The 17,859-nt window shown below is 42.2% G+C and overlaps 2 pseudogenes across 1 annotated transcript; both read left to right on the top strand.

The window, feature by feature from the left end:
- The first annotated feature begins 9,982 nt into the window (after positions 1-9,982).
- Positions 9,983-10,237, top strand: LOC115898636 (annotated as a pseudogene).
- A 4,096-nt stretch (positions 10,238-14,333) lies between these two features.
- LOC104661215 lies at positions 14,334-16,633 on the top strand (annotated as a pseudogene). Its single transcript, XR_747813.2, has one exon. The product of XR_747813.2 is annotated as a tubulin beta-4A chain-like (transcript).
- The last annotated feature ends 1,226 nt before the right edge of the window (positions 16,634-17,859 follow it).

The raw sequence follows: 17,859 nt of genomic DNA on the forward strand, positions 1-17,859 counted from the left end.
TGAACACCTACTACATGCCAAACTCTGTACCAAACACTAGTGGTATGGAAATAAATCCTACACAGCCTTTGCCTCCATAAAAGGCATTACTATTTGATGCCCTTTCTTTTCTGGTGCCCTATGCATGTTCTTAATCTGCCTATTGGGTGACTGTCTTCTGCCTCCTGAGGCTGTCCTCTATCTCTGCACTCAGTTTCTCCATCTTTCCATTGGAGAAATCTGACCAGAGTTTGGCAAAAGCAGGATCACAACCTGGGGTTTTGGTTCTCACTATATGGGACTTAGAATGTCTTAGAAGCTGGGAAGTGTTATTTCAAACACTTTGTTCTCATTGCTAATTTATCAACCTAAATGTATTGTTAGTAGAAATAGGAGGCCAGAGGCATCGTACGGGCCTCTAGACAATTATGGAGTTGGCTGGGTGCAGTGGCTCATGCCTGTAATCCCAGCACTTTGGGAGGCCAAGGCAGGTGGATCATCTGAGGTCAGGAGTTCAAAACCAGCCTGGCCAACATGGTGAAACCCTGTCTCTACTAAAAATACAAAAATTAACCGGGCATGGTGGGGCACACCTGTAATCCTAGCTACTCAGGAGGCTGAGGCACGAGAATCACTTGAACCCGAGAGGCAGAGGTTGCAATGAGCTGAGATCACATCACTGCACTCTAGCCTGGTCTACAGAGTGAAAATCTGTCTCAAAAGAAAAAAAAAGAGAGAGAGAGAAAATTCCAAAGTTGATTTCCCTGTTTATTTTTGCCTGCCCCAGTCTCTACAGTCATTGCTGAGACCAAAGAAGTCTTATCTTCATTGCATTTCCTTGGAACCACAGTGACATTCAGTGGCCACAGGAGGTTGAAAAGAAGTGTCAGAGAAAGCACTTGTCTTTACGCTGCAAGATGGAGTAAGGTGACTTTCCCAGCAATTTTCTCATTTGAACTGCCATGATCTGACCAGCTCCTGTTGTTACTGATGAAAATTTAGCATAGGGCTAATAAGCTACAGGCTGGACCCAGCAAAAGACAACTGCCTAACACAGACTATTTGTCTTGACTCAGTTGCCTTTATAGACAAAAGAATAAACCCAAAAAAACACTTTAATAGTAATTTTTCATCTTGCTTCCTATATAATGCTTTCTTAATACAAAAGAATTGGGAATAAAAATCTGAAAAACACAAAATGCTAAAATCATCCAACTCCACCATCCAGAAATAACCCTCATTAATATGTTTATTTCCTTCCTGTCTCTCTCTGAATAATAAACTGTTTATTACTCAACACACAGTGATTTGGTGCCTGCTTTTTGCACTTAGTGATATACCATGAACAGTTTCTTATGTTATTCTTTTATATCATTATTTTAAACAGTCAAATAGTATCCCAACATATGGATGAACTGTAATTCACTTATGGATATATCATAATTAGTTAACCAAGTCCATATTAAGAAATTCAGATGGTTTTAAAATTTTCAACACTATAAAATATTATAGGAGTTTATATATATATATATATATATATGTATATGTATGTGTGTGTGTGTGTATGTATGTGTGTGTGTATGTGTGTGTATATATATATATATATATATTCATTCCATTAGTTCTGTCCCTCTAGAGAACCCTGACTAACACACTAATGAAGTCCACAGCTCCTATTAAGAGCCGTTTTCCAGATAGCTATGCTCCTTATATTCTGGTAACCACTCATATTAGGTTGCTGCAAAAGTAATTGCGGTTTTTGTCATGAAAAATAAAGGCTTTTAATGATAAAAGTAGCTTCCTCTACTTGCCTATTTGGACATAAGATGCAATAACTTCTCCACTGCTGCTAGCCCTAAAGTCCTTGTACTATTCTTTGCTGATTTCTCTAAACATTCCCATACCTTTATTAAACTCTTCTCGGTCAGGCGCGGTGGCTCAAGCCTGTAATCCCAGCACTTTGGGAGGCCGAGACGGGTGGATCACGAGGTCGGGAGATCGAGACCATCCTGGCTAACATGGTGAAACCCCGTCTCTACTAAAAAATACAAAAAACTAGCCGGGCGCGGTGGCGGGCGCCTGTAGTCCCAGCTACTCAGGAGGCTGAGGCAGGAGAATGGCATAAACCCGGGAGGCGGAGCTTGCAGTGAGCTGAGATCCGGCCACTGCACTCCAGTCTGGGCGACAGAGCGAGACTCCATCTCAAAAAAAAAAAAAAAAAAAACTCTTCTCAGCCTACTCAGATTTTGCCAACTATTTCTAGCTGGAATCTTTACTGATACATACACATTTAGATGGACACTATGTCTTTAAAGATGCGGGCTTGCACTGTGGCCCTGCTAGAGATAATGATTCTAAACCCAGGTACAACAATGTCTTCCCCCTCTCTCCCTTAAATGAACTAACAGTGTTATCTCAAATCCCAAAGTATATCAAAGTCTTCTAAAAAAGAAACTAAAAATAAAAACAAAATCAAGAAGCAAGTATGAAAGTTTTCAAAAAGTGTTAAGCAGAGTCCAAAAATTTTTCATCAGAAAAAATACACAGTATTGCAGAGTTAACAAAAAGCAATATTTTTTAGTCAATCCCTACTATCTCAAAAAGCACAAGGGTAAAGATCTGTTAAACTTGCTGTACCCAGGAGATCTTAAACCTAACTGAGAAAGTCACAGATGATCACAAGATAGTCATTCCTAACCCTATTTCTCCCCTACCCACTCTACTGCTGCAGAAAATAAAAGACCTTAGCCAGTTCCTATTTTAGAACTGCAGATGGATAAAGAACAGACACAAAATGAAAAATGTATTTTTTCAGAATTAGCATCATCATGAGGTTTCACTGTACTTTCAAATTCAGGTGATACCAGGTGGCAGGTCCAGTACAAGGGGGATCTTGAGAACCTTCACTGACAAATATGGTAGGGCAATATCTTGGTTTCGGCTGGACTTTGGTTTGAATGTGTCCCCTAAAGTTCATATGTTAGAAACTTAATCCCCAATATAACAGTGTTGGGAGGTGGGGCCTAATAAGTGGGTAGAGCCCTCATGAATGGATTAATGTCAATATCAGAGGAATGGGTTAGTTATTGCAAGAGTGGGCTTATTATAAAAGCAAGTTCAGCCCCCTCTTACTCTCTTGCCCTTCTGACTTCCACCATGGGATGATGTAGCATGAAGGCCCTCACCAGATGCAGACCCTTAATCTTGGACTTTCCAGCCTTTAGAACTGGGAGAAATATTTTTTTATGTATAAATTACCTAGTTTGTGATATTCTGATAGAGCTACACTAAACAGACTAAGTAAGATAGGATGTGATAACAAAATATCATAGACTGAATGGCTCAAACAACAAACATTTATTTCTCACACTCTGGAAGATGGAGGGTCCAAGATCAAGGCACTGGCAGACCCAGTGTCTGGTAAAGGCCTACTTCCTACTTTGCAGATGGCTGTCTTTTCATTATATCCTCACATAGTGAAAAGAGAGTTAGCTAGCTCTTCTTAAAGGACTCTTTTTAAAAGGGCACAAATCTTATTTGTGAGGGCTCCACCCTCATGACCTAATCATCCCCCAAAGGTTCCACCTCCAAATACTATCACATTGGGATTAGATTTTCAACAGATGAGTTTGGGGGGGACAAACATTCAGTCCATTGCAGACAGTGTTATAGATACTGTGGATTGGTTCACTCATCCTTCATTCCCATTTCCTTCTAGTGCACCTTCTGTGCTGCAAAGACTACAAAAGTGAAAATTGCATTTCACAGACTCTTTCACAGCTAAAATTCTCAATGTAAAATTGCTTCTATTAATTAGGTACATTTTTGTGAGATTTGGAAAGCAGAAATAACGTCAAGGCCACTTTCTTTCCCCTTTTGGACTCTCTTATCCTGGCAATTGAGGTCATGTAGACATGGGAATGTTCTGCATCTGTGTGCCAGCAACTAGTCTCCAGCTTCCTGGGTGTCAGCTGTGGTGCTATATTATTGAATTCAAGCATTCCAGTGGTGGTTTCAGAGGTAGGAGCCAATTGGTGGATCAGTTCTATAAGATTCTAGGAGCTATTTCTTCAGGCCCAGCCTAGAGCCTACTTTTCCAATCCTCCCAAACAGTTTTAAAAATAATCTAATGTCCTTATTAAATTCCTTTCTACTTAAAATACTTAAAGTAATCTCTGTTTCTTACACTGCATCCTGACAGATACAGGCAGGAAAATTCAGGGTCTACAATATTTTACTAATTCCCCTCAAGATCTGAGTCTGGGAAAATATGGCTTATAGACAGGGGCCTTTTAGATAACAGTTGGTTAACAGACAGGAAAAATTTTTTATCCATCATCAGACTAAGTCACAGATATCGGCATTCTTCCCTTGGTTGATGCCAATACTAAATGTAAATACATGGGTAGTAAAAGGAGCAGAGAGGAAGAGAGCTGTGAAGGTAGCACTAAGTGCCTACTATGTGTTAGATACTGACCAAAACATTTTCACACATACTCATTTAATTCTTAACAGTTCTGGAAGTTAAATACAGTTATCCCCAATTAATCCAACCCTTCACATACACATTTCTGGGTTTAGTGTGTTCCTTACCCTTGGGTTTATTTCTCTGTTAAAATAAAACACCTAGCTGGGCACAGTGGCTCATGCCTGTAATTCCAGCACTTTGGGAGGCCGAGGTGGGTGGATCATCTGAGGTCAGGAGTTCGAGACTAGCCTGGTCAATCAACATGGTGAGACTCCATCTGTGCTAAAAATCAAAAAATTAGCCTGCTGTGGTGGCGCCCACCTGTAATTCCAGCTACTCAGGAGGCTGAGACAGGAAAATCACTTGAACCCAGGAGGTAGAAGTTGCAGTGAGCCCAGATCATGCCGCTGCACTCCAGTCTGGGTGACAAAGCAAGACTCCTTCTCATAAATAAATAGAACAAAATAAAATAAAAATAATTTTTTAAAAATACCTTACCTGGCTTGGGGATTCAGATGGTGGGTGGGTCTAGATTCTAAGCCACTCTGTGAGGACCACAGTTGTAGAAGGTTGCAACTTTCTATCAGGTGCTCTGCAGGTAACATAACTTGGTTTCAGTCTTTGTGTCTACTTCTTTCTGCCTTGCTAACAACTTATAAATTTCCTTTGTGTCATGAGTCAAATGTCCTGGGGAAATAAACTATACTTGTTCATCTTAAGGCTGGGTCAGCAGACAAGAGTCAGCTGCCAGCATTTACATGGGCAACATCCCTCAAAGACAGGCACCTATCCCTAGTGCAATTAGCTGTGACTGAGAGAAGTTCCAGATCCTGGTGGCTACTCAGTAGGAGGATGGATAGGGAAGACTAGATTTTGGCATCTCTTGAAAAATCAGACTATTTGGAAACAATGACCCTACATTTCCACAGGCAATAGGGGTAAGGAACCCCCTTACTACTGTAATTTGAAGCTTATCGCTTATTTATGTTAATTACCTGACTTTTTTTAGAGATTTGAGTTTGAGAACTCCTAAATTCCTTCCAGCTTTAATCTTCAAGATTCTGTATTCTTCTGGATTCCTTTACACTGAAAGCATTGTAGATTGACATGTGCCTCATTGAACAAATAATTTGGAAATGAGCCAGAAATGCACTTTATTTATCCACCAATTTCATTTTCTAAATAAGAACTCTACATTTCCATACTATAAAGTCATTTATTCTCCTCTACTAGAATTGCTATAATTCTCAATATGCCACGTATTATCATCATCCTGTCAAAATGAAAACCTCACAGAGAGCCTGTGAAGGTCTTATCAAATCAAGTGGAAGTGAGTAAAGACAGTAGAAAAAAAATAGAACAATTATATATACACTATTAAATACTGCAAAGGATGAGGATTCAACTAGTCTCAGATTTTTAGAAGCAAGGTTTGCAATTAGATATTTTGTTGACTCAATAGCAAATTATTAATTCATTAAATGATTAAACCATTTATCAAAACTGTGAATGACAAAGCAATCAGAGACTGGGATAATCAGACTCCAAGTCTGTTCTTTGTGTAAAATTCAAATGCACCCAGCACAATACAATTTTGTACTTAATGCCATTCATCTAATCAGCATATTTCTGCTCCAATGTGAGATCTTTGTTTGAACATGATATGCGACAGATATGGAAGCCACAAAAATTTCATTTATATAATCATAACAAGCACGTTATCATGGTTGTCAAAATTAATTAAACCTAATTCGCTCTGTTCTCTAAACTTAAAATTGACACAAAACATTTTTGTGAAAGGCAAAAATGCTAAAGAATCACAGAAATAAGTATAAAAGTGAATCTTTTTAAATGCCTACTTCTTCTTTAGGTTAGAGAGCTAACTAATATTATGACAGATTAGATCCCCCAAACATTTTAAAAGATCAATTGAATATGAACATTCACTCTGTGAACATCTTAACCTTTGGCTTCTTTTAAGTAATAATGAGTCCCCCTAGTGCAATTACAATAAAAGTCAACTTGTGAAACTTCCATTAACACACCACTTCTCAGGAAAACATGCTTTTCTAAGACAAGGGACACCTTTATTTCAGATTACACGGTCATCTTGATCATCCTCCAGTTAGAGCAAGAGTTCTACCTACAAAAGTGCTTCTCAAACTATAGTGTACATCAGAAACATTTGGAGAGCCCATTAAACATGCAGATTATGGGGCTTCACCTTGATCTTGATTCAAAAGGTCTCAGCAAGGTCTGAAAAACCTGCATTTTTAACAAGTATCCTACGTAGTTCTGCTGTAGCTGATCCAAGGACTATACCTTGAGAAACACTGACCTACACGATATTTTCTTTCTCCCTTTGCATTATGTTGTTTTGAATCATTGCATTATCAATCTTTCCAGTATCTCTTTTGAGTGCTTTTTGCACACCCTAATGACCTCCACTAATTCCCTGGATCTCACCACATCTCATTAGCCTGAACAGGAAGAAGTTACAATTTCTACGTTTTCTTTGCCCAGATTCATCCCTTTCAGGCCTTCACACATGTGCCTCTCCTTTGAAAGCAACAATTAGCTGTATCCTTCTGGAAAGCTTCCAGTCTTCCCTAAGCCAATCAGATTCCCAAGGTTTCAGAGCAGGAGCTCTTCAAGTAAATACATAGGTGCTGCTTCTTTCACTCAGATCTCCCTGCTACCTAGGAGAGCTCCTCTATGACTTTGGTGCTCTCAACACTACTCCACAGAGTGGACCAAATAAAACAAAGGACAAAGAGTTCAGTCCTGTCTGTTTAAAGTATTATTAGCAGCTGAAGAAAAAAAAAAGTTGCCAGTAAAGAGCTAGAATTGTCTTTTCTTGAAAATTCACAATTGTCTATTGACATGAATTAGCCAGGTTATCGCTGAGCCCTCATACTACAGCGAGAATATAGATATTAAACTACCACCTGGGAACCCACTTAGGGAGGTTTTCATATAACCAATGCCTGAGCCCTGGCATAGACTAGGATTTCTCAGCTTTGGCACCATTAACATTTTAGGCTGGGTAATATTTGTTGTGAAGGGATGTCCTGTCCATTGTAGGATATTTAGAAGCATCACTGGACTCTACCTACTATATGCCAGTATCACAACACTCCTCTCTCAGTTGTTACAACCAAAAATATTTCTAGACATTGCCAAATGTCCCCTGGAGGAGGAGGAACAAAATTGCCCTCATTTGAGAGCCATGGTCCTACACCAATCAGATCAGAATTTCAAGGGGTGAAGCCTGATATTCTTTAAAAGCCCCCCTGATAATTCCAATGTACAGCCAGGGTTTAGAGCCACTGCCTTATGCAGATATCTGAGCCTCAGTTTTCTCATCTGTAAAATGAGTATGATGAGGATATCTACTTCACAGTTGTTCTAAAGATCAAATGAGATAATATGTGGTGGAAATGTTTTATGCATCATTAAATAAATGTAATATTTCTCCCATCTATTGTGAAACTCTAATCCAGGTGTTGTCAGACTAAGACTGGATGCCAAATCCTTTTTATTATCTGCTTTTATACAACTTGTGAACTTGTGGCATTTTTTTTTTTTTTTTCTTTTTTTGAGACGGAATCTCGCTCTGTCTCCCAGGCTGGAGTGCAGTGGCGTCATCTCGGCTCACTGCAAGCTCCGCCTCCCGGGTTCACGCCATTCTCCTGCCTCAGCCTCCCAGGTAGCTGGGACCACAGGTGCCCGACACCACACCCGGCTAATTTTTTGTATTTTTGGTAGAGACGGGGTTTCACTGTGTTAGCCAGGATGGTCTCAATCTCCTGACCTCGTGATCCGCCCGCCTTGGTCTCCCAAAGTGCTGGGATTACAGGCGTGAGCCACCGTGCCCAGCGGTTTGTACATTTTTTAATAGCTGGCCAAAAATCAAAGTAAAAAAATTTTTCAACTCATGACAATTATATGAATTTCAAATTTCTGTATCCATAAATAAAGTTTTATTGAAACACAGGTATACCTATTAATTTATAGATTGTCTATGGATGCTTTTACATTTTAAGTTCAGTGGTTATGGCAGAGATTTCATAGCTCACAAAGCCTAAAATTTTTACTATCTAGCCCTTTACATTGAAAGTTTTCCCCATTCCCTTATCACAATTTAAAATATTCAAGCTAGTTTCTTTTCCTGGCTCTCAAGTCCCTTTCAAATCTGCTTGGGAGGGCTGCCCTGCTCTCCCCAGAAAAGCTTCAATTATGTAAGCAATAAATCTTTTCATACCCTCTTGGTATGTGTGTGGCATCATCAGTCCTGACATCCAAACCAATTTTCAGGTGGGCATCCATTCTTTTTTTTTTTTTTTTTTTTTTTTTGAGGCAGAGTCTCGCTCTGTCGCCCAGGCTGGAGTGCAGTGGCCGGATCTCAGCTCACTGCAAGCTCCGCCTCCCGGGTTTACGCCATTCTCTTGCCTCAGCCTCCCGAGTAGCTGGGACTACAGGCGCCCGCCACTTCGCCCGGCTAGTTTTTGTATTTTTAGTAGAGACGGGGTTTCACCGTGTTAGCCAGGATGGTCTCGATCTCCTGACCTCGTGATCCGCCCGTCTCGGCCTCCCAAAGTGCTGGGATTACAGGCTTGAGCCACCGCGCCCGGCCCATCCATTCTTTTTCTTCATGATGGTCACAACACAGGCAGAGGGAGATTTGAACAGAAGGCAACATAATGGCTAAAGCAAGATGCTATGCTGCTGACTTTGAAGATGGAGGGATTATGAGCCAAGGAATGTAAGAAATTCAGCTTCAGAAGCTGGAAAAGGCAAGGAAACAGATTCTCCCCTAGAGTCTCTGGAAAGAGTGTGCCCTGCTGATAGCTTGATTTCTGCCCAGTGAAATTCATTTCAGACTTCTGACCTATAGAACTAAAGAAGAATAAATGCCTGTTGTTTCAAGCAACCAAATTTGTGGTAGTTTGTAACAGCAGCCCTAGGAAACTAATACAGTGTGTAAGACTACTGGTGCCTTAGTACAAATTGAAGCAGTGCCACAAAATAGTACTAGTAGGCATTGTGTTTGTTACCACCATATGCTGTTTTATTAAAAACGTCAGTTGTACTTGTCTTATATGGAGCAGTGAAAAGTATTGATGTTATAAATATTGACCCTTGAGAATACAGTTTTTAAATATTTTGTATGACAAATGGAAAATATGCATAAAGCACTTCTGCTACATCTTGAAGTAAAATCACTGCCTCAAAGACAAACACTTGTGCAATTTAAAAGCAACTCTTCATGAAACACCATTTGTAGTTAAAAGAATTACTGACAGACAAACTTTGGTTATTCAGACTTGGGTTTTGGGCAGATGTTTCTCTAAAATTAACAAAGTGAGGCTGTCACTTCAAGGAAAACAACTGACAGCATTATTTGCCAATTACAAATTCAAGTTTTTGTGTAAAAATTAGAGTTTTAGAAAACTTGTAGTAGATACTACTTAGTCCAGAGTCTGATAACTAGGCTTGTTCTCTCCTTTTGAATCAGAGGCCACTGCTGCAAACATGCTCTACCAGATCCTCAATCAAGCCAAGAAGTATCTGAGCATGATTCTCCTCTTTGAGTTTATTGGAGATGGAGGTACTAGAGCAGCACTGTATGTCTTGCATCCAGCATTGTTCAATCCAGATGTTACTTGGAACGGAAAGAATAACCCAGAGCCCTGGAACAAACTGGGTCCCAATGATCAATACAAGTTCTACTCAGTTAATGTGGATTACAGCAAACCAGAGAAAGAAGGTCTTGTAAAACTGCTTTAGAATGAAGGTCCTCCAGAAGCCATCTCCAATTTTCCACTTAACTAGGAAATTTTTATCCTCCAAATGCATGAAATCATGTTGATGTGTTATGTAGGAGGTTACTCTCATTAATAAATATTTGAAACTTACAAAAAAAGAAAAGAAAACTTGTGTCTGCACTCAAAAAAAAAAAAAAGAAAACTTGTGTCTGCAACCATAAGCTGCACAGCTTTCTGAAACATAAATACTTTCCTGATAAGATCAATGGTGATAGTAACAAATGTGATATTTTTAATACTGTATCATGAAATATGTCAATATTTGGAAAGATCTGCATAAATCAGTGAAGCAATATTTTTAAAATAATCAATGCATGATGCTACAAAATCATGCATAGGTAAAAATTCCATTCCAGGTGAGGATAGGCAAATGGATTTTTCATGTATAAAAACACAAGCAGTTCATTGATACAGTTTCAGTTTGCATTTTGGAACTAATCTCCAAGAAACTTCCAAATGTCCAATTTTAGTATAATATCAAAAACCATCCACAGTTATCTGCATAGACTACTTTAAAACTCCTGTCTTTTCCAACTACATATATGTGTGAGATAGGACTTTCTATATTTCACCCAGAACAATGTATCACAGAAGAGTGAATGCAGAAACAGATAAGAGAATCCAGCTCTTTTCTATTAAGACAGAAATCAAAGAGATTTGCAAAAAATAAAAGCCCATGTTACTTTTCTCACTAAATGTTTTTGTTCTGAAAAATATAGTTATTTTCATAAAATAATTTGTACTAACATGTAATTGATGTATTATCACTTTTTTTTTTTTTTTTTTTTGAGACGGAGTCTCACTGTGTTGCCCAGGCTGGAGTGCAGTGGCGTGATCTCGGCTCACTGCAAGCTCTGCCTCCCGGGTTTACGCCATTCTCCTGCCTCAGCCTCCCAAGTAGCTGGGACTACAGGCGCCCGCCACCGCGCCCGGCTAGTTTTTTGTATTTTTTAGTAGAGACGGGGTTTCACCATGTTAGCCAGGATGGTCTCGATCTCCCGACCTCGTGATCCACCCGTCTCGGCCTCCCAAAGTGCTGGGATTACAGGCTTGAGCCACCGCACCCGGCCGATGTATTATCACTTTTAAATGAATACATAATTAAATATTTTTAATTTCCATTTTAATTTCTAATACAGTAAATAATAATATATTTTACTCAGATAAACAAAGGTTCTTTGGGGTCCTCAATAATTTTTGTTTTGTTTTGTTTTTGTTTTTGTTTTTGTTTGAGAAGGAGTCTTGCTCTGCCACCCAGGCTGGAGTGCAGTGGCCGGATCTCAGCTCACTGCAAGCTCCGCCTCCCGGGTTTACGCCATTCTCCTGCCTCAGCCTCCCGTGTAGCTGGGACTACAGGCGCCCGCCTCGTCGCCCGGCTAGTTTTTTGTATTTTTTAAGTAGAGACAGGGTTTCACCGTATTAGCCAGGATGGTCTCGATCTCCTGCCCTCGTGATCCGCCCGTCTCGGCCTCCCAAAGTGCTGGGATTACAGGCTTGAGCCACCGCGCTGGCCCCAATAATTTTTAAGAGTAAAATTAAACAGTTGGAGAACTACTGCTCTAGAAAAACTCAGACCCGGGCACAGTGGCTCACACCTGTAATCCCAACAATTTGGGAGGCCAAGGCTGGCAGATCACTTAAAGTCAGGAGTTTGAGACCAGCCTGGCCAACATGACGATACCCCGTCTCTACTAAAAATACAAAAATTAGCCAGGCATGGTGTCACCCACTTGTAATCCCAGCTACTCAGGAGGCTGAGGCAGTAGGATCACTTGTGCTCAGGAGGCAGAGGTTGCAGTGAGCCAAGATCATGCGCTACTGTACTCCAGCCTGGGTGACAGAGCGAGATTCTGTCTCAAACAAAAAAGAAAGAAAGAAAAACTCATATACTCAGGAAAACATGTTTGTGGCAGCTTTGTTTGAAACAATGAAAAGATGAAAACAATGCAAATATTCAAGAAGAGGTGAATGAATAGGTAAAATGTATGTATTGATAAAAGATAATAATATGTACTGTTGAAAGAAGACTTACAAGTATTAACATGAGTGAATCTGACAAACATAATGGTGAGGAAGTTGTCAAATTCTCTGTAAAGAATGATAGATTTATATACGTTTTTAAACCTTTATATAAAGTCAAAAGATACTCATTAATGATACCAGATTTTTGTCTATGTATATATATATGTAGTAAAATTAAATACATGAAAATGAATGAGAAGAATGTCCACCAACTTCAGGATATGGTTCTTCTGAGAATGAAGAGAATGATTAGGAAGAAGTACAAATTAGACTTGACCTCTATCTATATTTTATTTATTTAATAAATAAAATGATTCAAAGCAAGTATCATAAATTATTAACATATGTGAATTCAGGATGATAGGTACATGGAACTCTCTTTTATTAAATTCTCTTCCATGTATGTTTTGACAGTGCTGCCCTCTCTCAGTTCATATATCACAGTCATGAGGTCTCCAGAGAGAAGAGTGAGAATTCCACAAAACAGAGTGGGTTTCAGTGGCAGTCTCACCTTTTCACTATCTTTCAGAAGACTGCCATGAATTGTTGTTTATCTGCAACTCATAAGAGGATTTTGAATTATACTATCTAGTTTTAAATAAAACTGTCCTTAAAACGTGGATAAAGAGCTTGAATAGATTCTTGCAAAGAAACTAATTGAAAATAATTATGCAAATGGAAAGCTGGATAAAGAGCCAAGACACATCAGTATGCTGTCTTTAAGAGACCCATCTCACATGTAAAGACACACATGGGCTCAAAATAAAGGGATAGAGGAAAATTTCCCAAGCAAATGGAAAACAGAAATAAGCAGGAGTTGTAATCCTAGTTTCTGACAAAATAGAATTTAAATCAACAAAGATCAAAAAAGACAAAGAAGGCCAGGCACGTGACTCACGTCTGTATCCCAGCACTTTGGGAGGCCAAGGCAGGTGGATCACCTGAGGTCAGGAGTTCGAGACCAGCCTGACCAACAAGGAGAAATCCCGTCTCTACTAAAAATACAAAATTAGCCAGGTGTGGTGGCACATGCCTGTAATCCCCATTACTCGAGAGGCTGAGGCAGGAGAATCACTTGAACCCGGGAGGCGGAAGTTGCAGTAAGCTGAGATCATGCCATTGTACTCCAGCCTGGGCAACAAGAGTGAAACTCCATCTCAAAAAAAAAAAAAAAAACAAAAAACAAAAAACAAAAAAAAAAGACAAAGAAGGGTAAAGGGTTCAATTCAACAAGAAGAGGTAACTGTCATAAACATAAATTCACCCAATCCAGGAGCACTCAGACTCATAAAGCAAGTTCTTAGAGACCTACAAAGAGACTTAGACTCCCACACAATCATAGTGGGAGACTTCACACCCCACTGTCAATATTAGACATATCATCAAGACAGAAAATTAACATAAAGATATTCAGGACCTGATCTCAGCTCTGGATCAAGTAGGTCTGATAGATGTCTACAGAACTCTCCACCCAAAATGACAAAATATACATTCTTCTCATCACCACATGGAACTTACTCTGAAACTGATCATATAATTGAAAGTAAAACATTACTCAGCAAATGTAAAAAAAAAAACTGAAATCATAAGAAACAGTCTTTCAGACCACACCACAATCAAATTAGAAGTCAAGATTAAGAAATTCACTAAAAATCACACAACTACATGGAAATTGAATTACTTGCTCTTGAATGACTCTTGGGTAAGTAATGAAATTAAGACAGAAATCAAGAAGTTATTTGAAACTAATGAGAACAAAAAGACAATGTACCAGAATCTCTGGGAAACAACTAATTCAATATTAAGAGGGAAATTTACAGCACTAAATGCTCACATCAAAAATCTAGACAGATCTCAAGTTAAGAACTTAACATCTCAACTAAAAGAGCTAGAGAACCAAGAGCAACAAACCCCAAAGGTAGCAGAGACAAAAAATAACCAAGATCAGAGCAGAACTAAAGAAGATAGAGACATGAAAAACCCTTCAAAAAATCAACACATCTAGGAGCTTTTTTTTTTTTTTTTTTTTGAAAAAATTAATAGCGCTCTGCCATCTCCACAGCATCTTCCACCCACACCGCTGCCGCAGCTCCCCGCACTCACTCCACCGCCACCACATCCACCCTCAGCGCCACCACCATGAGGGAGATCGTGCACCTGCAGGCTGGCCAGGGTGGCAACCAGATCCGGGCCAAGTTTTGGGAGGTTATCAGTGATGAACATGGCATCAACTCCACAGGCACATACTATGGGGATAGTGACCTGCAACTGGAGAGGATCAACGTGTACTACAACAAGGCCAGAGGAGGAAATTATGTTCCCAGAGCAGTGCTGGTGGACCTGGAACCCAGCACCATGGACTCTGTCCTTTCCAGCCCCTTCGGTCAGATCTTTCAGCCAGACAACTTCATGTTTGGCCAATCTGGAGCCGGCAACAACTGGGCGAAGGGGCACTACATGGAGTGCATGAAGCTGGTGAACGCTGTCCTGGATGTGGTCCAGAAGGAGGCCGAGAGCTGCGACTGCCTTCAAGGCTTCCAGCTGACCCACTCGCTTGGGCGGTGGCATGGGGTCTGGGATGGGCACGCTGCTCATCAGTAAGATCCGCAAGGAGTTCCCAGACCACATTATGAACACCTTCAGCGTGGTGCTCTCACCCAAAGTGTCAGACACGGTGGTGGAGCCCTACAATGCCACGCTGTCCGTGCACCAGCTGGTGGAGAATATGGATGAGATCTACTGCATCGACAATGAGGCACTCTATGACATCTGCTTCTGCACCCTCAAGCTGACCACCCCCACCTACAAGGACCTCAACCACCTGGTGTCGGCCACCACGAGCGGAGTCACCACCTGCCTGTGCTTCCCAGGCCAGCTGAACACCAGCCTGCACAAGCTGGCCATCAACATGGTCCCCTTTCCTCACCTGCACTTTTTCATGCCCGGCTTCACGCCCCTGACCAGCCGGGGCAGCCAGCAGTACTGGGCCCTGACGGTGCCTGAGCTCACCCAGCAGATGTTGGACACCAAGAACATGATGGCCACGTGCAACCCGCACCAAAACTACTACCTGACTGTGGCTGCCGTGTTCCGGGGCCGTGTGTCCATGAAGGTGGACAAGCAGATGCTGAGCATGCAGAGCAAGAACAGCAGTGACTTCGTGGAGTGGATCCCCAACAACTTGAAGACAGCCATGTGCAACATCCCGCCCCATGGCCTGAAGATGGCTGTGACCTTCATTGGCAGTAGCATGGCCTTCCAGGAGCTGTCAAGCACATCTCTGAGCAGTTCAAAGCCATGTTCTGGCGCAAGGCGTTCCTGCACTGGTACACAGGCAAGGGCATGAATGAGATGGAGTTCACCGAGGGTGAGAGCAACATGAATGACCTGGTATCTGAGTACCAGCAGTACCAGGACACCACAGCCGAGGAGGGCGAGTTCAAGGAGAGGGCCAAGGAGGAGATGGCCTAGGTTGCTCCCATCGCTTCCCATCTGTCCCCTCGAGGCTTCTGACCTTTGATTCCCTAGGACCCTTCATCTCTGACCCCTAGAGCCCTGCTTTCCCTCCAAGCCTGACTTACCCCTGACCCTAAGACTTTGCCCTGCCCCTAACAATACCTTTGGAGCTGGCTTTACCTCTGGCTACTTCATCTCCGACCCTGACTCCCCTTTGACCCTTGAGCCCTAATTTATCTCTGACTCCCTTGAGCTCTTCCAACCTTGACATTCCCAGGAGGAGCCCCGATTCACCCCTTCTGACTCTGGAAACTGCTCTTTAACTTTATGGGCCCTCCTTCACCCCGACCTCTGCTTCACCTTTGACCCCTGCCTCCCATGAATCCCATTTTACCTCTAGAACTATAAGTCCTGGTTTATGTTTGACCCCTCCCTCTGAGCTGCCCTTCACCTCTGACCTTGCCTCACCTTTAACTCCCCAACTGAGCCCCATCTCCTACCTCTGACCCCAACTTCTCTTTCACCCATGAATCCCCTCTGATCCCAACTTCTCTTTCACCCCCTACGAACCCCATTTTACCTCTACACCTGTAAGTCCTGGTTTACATTGGACCCCTCCCTCCAAGCTGCAGTTCACCTTTGACCTTGCCTCACCTTTCACCCCCACATAGCCCCAGCTCCTGCCTCTGACTCCAGCTTCTCTCTGGTTCCCACAGACTCCATGCATCCTCCCTGTCTCACTCCCCTCAGTCACTGCCGACCTTAGCTTCTCTGGGAGAGAAACAAGGCCTAGTGCCTGTGAGGAAGAGAGGTTGCCCCCTGCCCTCCCTACCCGCTTCACTGCCTCACCCTAAATAAATAAATTGTTTAAAAAAAAAAAGAAAAGAAAAGAAAAGCTCTTTTCGAGGGGGCGGAGCAAGATGGCTGAATAGGAACAGCTCCAGTCTCCAACTCCCAGCGCAAGCGACACAGAAGACCGGTGATTTCTGCATTTTCAACTGAGGTACTGGGGTCATCTCACTGGGGAGTGCCGGACAATTGGTGCTGGTCAGCTGCTGCAGCCCGACCAGCGAGAGCTGAAGCAGGGCGAGGCATTGCCTCACCTGGGGAGTGCAAGGGGGAAGGGAATCCCTTTTCCTAGCCAGGGGAACTGAGACACACAACACCTGGAAAATCGGGTAATTCCCACCCCAATACTGCGCTTTAAGCAAAGGGGCACACCAGGAGATTATACGCACACCTAGCCGGGAGGGTCCCACAGCCACGGAGTCTCCCTCATTGCTAGCACAGCAGTCTGTGATCTAACCAAAACAGCAGCAGCGAGGCTGGGGGAGGGGCGCCCACCATTGCTGAGGCTTAAGTAGGTAAACAAAGCCGCTAGGAAGCTCGAACTGGGTGGAGCTCACAGCCCCTCAAGGAAACCTGCCTGTCTCTGTAGATTCCACCTCTGGGGACAGGGCACAGCTAAACAACAAAAGGGGAAGCAGCAGAGGCCTGTGCAGATGCGAACGACTCTGTCTGACAGCTTTGAAGAGAGCAGTGGATCTCCAAACACGGAGGTTGAGATCTGAGAACGGACAGACTACCTGCTCAGGTGGGTCCCTGACCCATGAGTAGCCTAACTGGGAGACATCCCCCACTAGGGGCAGTCTGACACCTCACACCTCACAGGGTGGAGTACACCCCTGAGAGGAAGCTTCCAAAGGAAGAATCAGTCAGGTACACTCGCTGTTCAGCAATATTCTATCTTCGGCAACCTCTGCTGGTGATACCCAGGCAAACAGGGTCTGGAGTGGACCTCAAGCAATCTCCAACAGACCTACAGCTGAGGGTTCTGACTGTTAGAAGGAAAACTATCAAACAGGAAGAACACCTATACCAAAACCCCATCAGTACGTCACCATCATCAAAGACCAGAGGCAGATAAAACCACGAAGATGGGGAAGAAGCAGGGCAGAAAAGCTGGAAATTCAAAAAATAAGAGCGCATCTCCCCCTGCAAAGGAGTGCAGCTCATCGCCAGCAGTGGATCAAAGCTGGTCAGAGAATGACTTTGACGAAATGAGAGAAGAAGGCTTCAGTCCATCAAACTTCTCAGAGCTAAAGG

The sequence above is a fragment of the Rhinopithecus roxellana genome, chromosome 7, assembly GCF_007565055.1.
Source record: "Rhinopithecus roxellana isolate Shanxi Qingling chromosome 7, ASM756505v1, whole genome shotgun sequence".
Taxonomy (NCBI): domain Eukaryota; kingdom Metazoa; phylum Chordata; class Mammalia; order Primates; family Cercopithecidae; genus Rhinopithecus; species Rhinopithecus roxellana.